Genomic DNA, 6,000 nt, shown 5'->3' on the forward strand with positions numbered 1-6,000 from the left:
TCTGGACATTGTCCACCAGTGGATCTTTTTGCCTCCCCTCTGAACAGACATCTTCCTCTTGTTTTGTGCCAGAGTCCCAGGTCATCTGGTTTGGTAGGTGGATGCCCTATCTTTTCCTTGGAAGGGGGTGCTTCTTTACACTTTCTCTCCCCTTCCCCTCATTCCAAAAGTCCTGTTCAGAATTCAACAGGATGCTCCCAAAATTGTGTTGGTGACTCCTTTTGGGCTGAGACAGCATTGGTCCCCTTCTCATCTGCATTTAGCCAAGGGCAATCATCACAATTTACCTCACAGGGTGGATCTACTCACACAGGACAAGGGATCTTTCATCCATCCCCACCTGTCTACTCCTCAACTGACACTGTGGGTGGTAGGATTCTGCTTCCACATAGACACCTTTTTTTCTGAGGATGTGCTTAGGGTCCTGTAGGAGGCCAAGAATTCCAATACTAGGAAATCCTTCTTATCCAAATGGACTAGGAAATCCTACATATCCAAATGGAAGAGTTTTTTTTTGTGTGGTATCTTTCTTGTAATTTCTCGTAACCTGAATCCACTTTCTGTGGATGTTCCTTTGGTTCTCTGTTCTCTGTGTGAATTACTCAGTGCTGGGTTGGCTTATTCTTCTGTTAAGGCCCACTTTTCAGCTATCTCTTCTTGTCTGCCTTTATCTCCTTCTTTAGCTTCTAAATTTGAAGCTAAATAATTCTTTAAAGGCGTCCTTCATATTAGGCCTCCCAGGAAGCCTGTTCCTCCTTCCTGTTTTTGAAAAATTGACTCAGACACCTTTATAGCCTGCAGTTTCAGCTTCATTGCAACATTGCTTTTGGAAGAATGTACTTTTGTTAGCCCTTACTTCTGCCAGATGGGTGTCTGATCTTCAAACCCTTACGGCTTGTCCTCCTTTTTTAGTGTTTCATAAGGACAGGGTGTCCTTGCCTACTAATCTTTCTTTTATGCCCAAGGTGCAGGATGAATTGTTCCTTAATCAGTCTATTCATTTGCCCACTTTTTTCCCTTCTCTGCAATCTGCCAAAGAGAAGGTGCTGCACACATTGAATGTGCATAGACAAAGTATATTTTATTTGAATAAGATTAAGGCCATTAGGAAATCTGATCAGCTCTTTATTTCTTTTCATCCTAGGTCCTTAGGAGTAGCTGTATTCAAGCAAGCTATTTATTCTTGGGTCTCAAAAGCTGTTTCTTTTTATTATTCTTTTCATGTTAAGAGCCTTCCTTATTCTGTTAAGGCTCATTCTACTAAAGTGGTGGCTTCATATGGTGCTTTTTTCAAGGGTTTGGTAACTTCTTATGGTGCTTTTTTCAAGAGTTTGGATACCAACTCTATTCTTGAGACAGCTATCTGGACTTCTGGGCATACATTTACAAAACACTACAAGTTGCATGGAATCTCTAGAGCTAGAGCTGGTTTTGCTAGGGCCATTCTTCTAGGATTTCTAGAGGGCTCTGCTGGTCCTCCCTCCTCCCAAGTTTTTTTCCTGAGCTTTGGCATTCCACCTATTGTTATGAATACTATAAAAGTGAAATAGAAGAACATTGTACAGTTGTGTAAATCTTAGCATAATGGCAAACATCCTTCTCTTCACTACTGCAGTATTCACTTCTCCTGCCTCCCCTGGTCCAGTCCTATTCTGGATGTACTGGTTTCCTCTTTTTTCCTTGGACTGGTGTTCCTACTGGGGCTCTCATTTCTGAGGATTGTACGTCCAGACGTCACCTTTATAACCTGTGTTACACAAGGAGCATATGTGTGACATATGGCGTACCTTAAAGCAACCTAAGGCTGGACATCAAGCCACCCTTGGCAGAGGATCCCTAATCTAATGAATACTGCAACAGTGAAGAGAAGGACATCTACCATTATGGTAAGATTTTACACAACTGTACTTCATTTTCCTTATTATAGGCTCCCTCTGCTTGGCAACAACCCTTCCTACTTTCTGTTGTTTGGGTCATTGTTCTAAAATGTTTTTTGTGCTGTGGAGTTACCAAAAAAAAGCAGTTGGTTAAAAGCAATCTTTTTAAATTCATGCCTAGTATCCAGGTAGTCCCTTATTTTCTCTTTAGTACTCTGCACTTGTGCCTCTTCTTGTTCTGTGAGGCTCCCCTTATTCTATAGTACTTTAACCTTTGTCAGTCCCTGTAAATAATTCATGTTACTTCTTAACTATATCTCTTTTTCTTTTATTTATACCCTATTTTTAAACTCCACTTTCATTTTATCCTTCTCCCTAGCTATATCTTCTCAAGAAATTTCTATCTTTATTAATAACTCCTGAATAATTTCCATTTCCCATTCCTTAAATTCCTCTCTTTTTAACAAATAAGTGGGGAAGCACCACTGTCTTATTTTTACTTCATTTTCCTGCATAGTTATTATTGGCACATGATCTGAAATGGTTATTGGATGTGTATCAAATCTCAGTTAAATGCACATGTTCCTGTGAAATATAATTTCTGTATAGCATAGCCCAGTTGTTTTACCTTGGGGAATAATATGTAAATTCTCCCTGAGTTCTTAGTACTGAATTCACATCTTCCATACAAAATATTTTCATAAATGTATTCAAACATTCACCATCTTCTGTTATATTTCCCCTTCTAGGCACCCCAGCTTCATCCTCACTATTGTTAATCAAATTCCAGTCCCCACCTATAAGTAATATTCCCTGCTGAAAGCTGATTATTTCTCCCGAATTTTCTTAAGCCCCTTTATAGCAGTTTTAGGTGGAATATAAATACAAGCCAGCATAATACTCCTCCCTTCCCAGTAGTCCCTTAGTACCACAAATCTGACATTATTATCTTTTCTCCCTCTTCTATCAATATTGGAGCTCCTCTAGCAAATAATATATGTACTCCCCTTTTCCTTTGTCCTAGCTATTCTGCCAAGTAACCATTCTGAAATTCTTTCTTTATCAAATTCACATGCTCAGTTCTTTCCAAATGTGTCTCCTGTAGCATACCTATTTGCACTCTGCATTTCTTAATATAGTTGACTAAATTTTCTTTGTTGTGAGACCATTCACATTCCAAGATAATATGAAAAGTGTTGCTGTTATGATAAGAAGTTATTGTTCCCACCTGTTATGTATAACAATTTTTTTTAAATGAATGTCTGTTTTCAGCTTTTGTGTTATATGCACACACCAATGTTTGGCAGGTTAATCTTTTATACAGTTGCTTCTTGTCATGTCCATTTGAACCTATGTCACATCTTACAAGACTTTTTTTGTTTTAATAAAACCCCTAAAAAAATCCCCAGAATACCCCATAACCTAATAACTTAATACAAGCACACAAAACTATGTGCAGCATCAAATAATGATGTTAAACCTTCCTAATAGGAACAATTGTCCCAGAATGGTCACTACACTCACAGGCTTTAACTGACCTATAATTAAGGTTTTGTGTGCTAAGACACATGGTACAGCCTGTGCTTCTGTTTATACTAAGTGTTGTCTGTTATTGTTTTATCTTTATTCCACTCCTATATGTAGAAAACAACTTGAATGCTTTCAGAAAACATTAACTTTTAGCCTTAAAAAGTATTGCCTTTGTGGCAGTCCCTACTCTGGGCCAGTTATCAAGAAGCCTCAGTCCTCACCACTGACACCAGTGAGGGATGGCCATAGGAGCAAACATGGATATATATATAGTATTTTTAGATGCAGCTCCACACTGACCGCTTTGGAGCTCTGTGTGCCTGTTCCATGTAGCTAACACACACACACACACACAAACACACACATACACACACACACACACACACACCTGGGAAAGGCTGGCACAGATTTACCAGCTGTATCCCCTCTGCCCAGACTATAAGGTAATTACGGTAACACCAGTCACTACTCTAAGGTTCTGACAAGAGTACCCAATTATGCTGAGTAAAAGTAATACTATTACAAATGGCAGAGTTTGACCAATGCAACAAGGCTTTCAGGAGCAGCCACAGTGTCACTAAAATAAGCATTAAATACTCTTAAGATATTAAGAGTATTCTCTAAAAGACCAGCCACATCAAAAGGTATGAAAATATTTATTAATAAATAAGAAAATAGAAAACATGAGCATACTGAATATCTATTCACAATAAACACCAGAGTTTCAATCACGGGAAATATTAAAAATAACAGAGATGGATAGATTAACACAGATATAGAAAAGCAGTACTTAACTAATCTCACTACATTTTTCTGACTGATCTAAAGAATGACTATTTCCTGGTTACTTACTAAAGCAAGGCAAGATGAAGTGAATTGAGTTGTTTACTACAGCAAGGCAAGATGAGGTGCTGAGTTGCTTACTACAGCAAGGCAAGATGAGGTGTGAGGTTGTGTGAGATATCTGTGAGAAATCTTTTCTGTCAGGTTCTGAAAAACTAAGTGCTACTATGAGAGTTCCGGAATATCTCTCACTAATATCTAAAAAAATAATTTCAGTGCTGGTTATAGAATGACATCACATCTGGTCACCTGACTCTGGTACAATGAACACCTAAAGATTTGCTAAGATCTGTTGCAACATTTGAAAGCTATAAAACAATTTCAAAACTTTCCACCCTTCCATGGTAGTAATTAGTTCACCCTTAAGAACAATACAGTAGGATTCCTATTCCTGGTTTTCCCAGACATTTTTGTATCTGACTGCAATCAGACCTGTAAGATAAAATCTTTATGGCCTAAACCAACCTATTTAATTTTCAACCTATTTTTCAAAATTAGCTGGACTGAGATTAACTTCTTCCCTTCTAGAATTCTCAGTTAAAACATATACATTTAATCAGTTATAATAATACTGTCTGACGTACATGACTATCTATTTTCTGTCCAGTAGGACCCACTGTTGATGGATTTTTAACACAAGCAACTTTACAAATACATTTTAACACAAGCATCTGTACAAATTAGTGATAGTCAATTGACATAAAATCGTTTACAAAATGCCAGATAGCTATGCTGGCATATGTTACACATGCAGTGCCCTACTCTATCTGGCACAGATGGCCCTACCTCATATCATCACAGCCTTCTTATCAGCTTGTCTCCGTAGAACACAAGAACCAGATCCATAGTTGCCTTCAGCTAGAAGCTTTTCATGTTACACCGTAAACAATAATTTGCTAAAGGAAAACTTCATTACATTCAGATTTACTTGCTTCCACTTAAAATGTGTTGCTAGATCAAGCCAAAAGCCTTAAGTCCATCATGATCTGTATACTTTAATACCCCATCCCCCACCTAAACAACCCAATATTACTTAAACATGTTTTTGTTCAGGCTTTCTTCGTTTTTATTTCAATGCTTACATTTCTTAAAATTTAAAAAGAAGGAAGAAAGAAGAAAAAAATAGCACCTGCTTATTTTAGTATTGTAATAGCACACAAAAGTAAATGAAAATACTTTACTATATAACATGCCTTTTATTCCATGAAATGTTTGATAAAAATACTGTTAAGAACAAAAATTATTTTGCTTTACAGTTATCTCTGTCCTTCTTCTTTCCCTACCTTTAATGTTCTTCGAGCATTAATGACAGGAAGTAGGGCAAATGATTTGGAGTTCCCTAGAAGTTTAACAAAGTCAAAAAAGTCCAGTATTTCCAGTTTTTCTTGTTCAGCCATATTTCAGAAATGTGACTGATGCTTTGTAATCCCATATTTATTAATTCATTTTTTGAGTTGCTGGTTTTCTTTATGTTGATCTCAGTCTCCCAAATCCAGTCTCTGGTTCATTTCCAACATAGTCACAACTCTTCTAGTCAACTCCTGTGCTTCTGTGTGTCTCTCAAGCATTTTCATTTGGAACACTGAAAATGTTTCACTGGCAAAGGCTCTCTATCAGCTTTACTATCAGAAGACTAAGAAGCAGAGTCCCCTTCTGTTTGCTAACTCACTTTCTGTTGGATAAACTTTTGGATTTTCTCCTTAGCCTGCTCTGCATCACAAAATGATTTTGATCCTCCAGGGAAAAATAT

The sequence above is a fragment of the Protopterus annectens genome, chromosome 2.part2 (genome assembly GCF_019279795.1).
Source record: "Protopterus annectens isolate FY-2018-M chromosome 2.part2, PAN1.0, whole genome shotgun sequence".
In the NCBI taxonomy this organism is placed as follows: Eukaryota; Metazoa; Chordata; order Ceratodontiformes; family Protopteridae; genus Protopterus; species Protopterus annectens.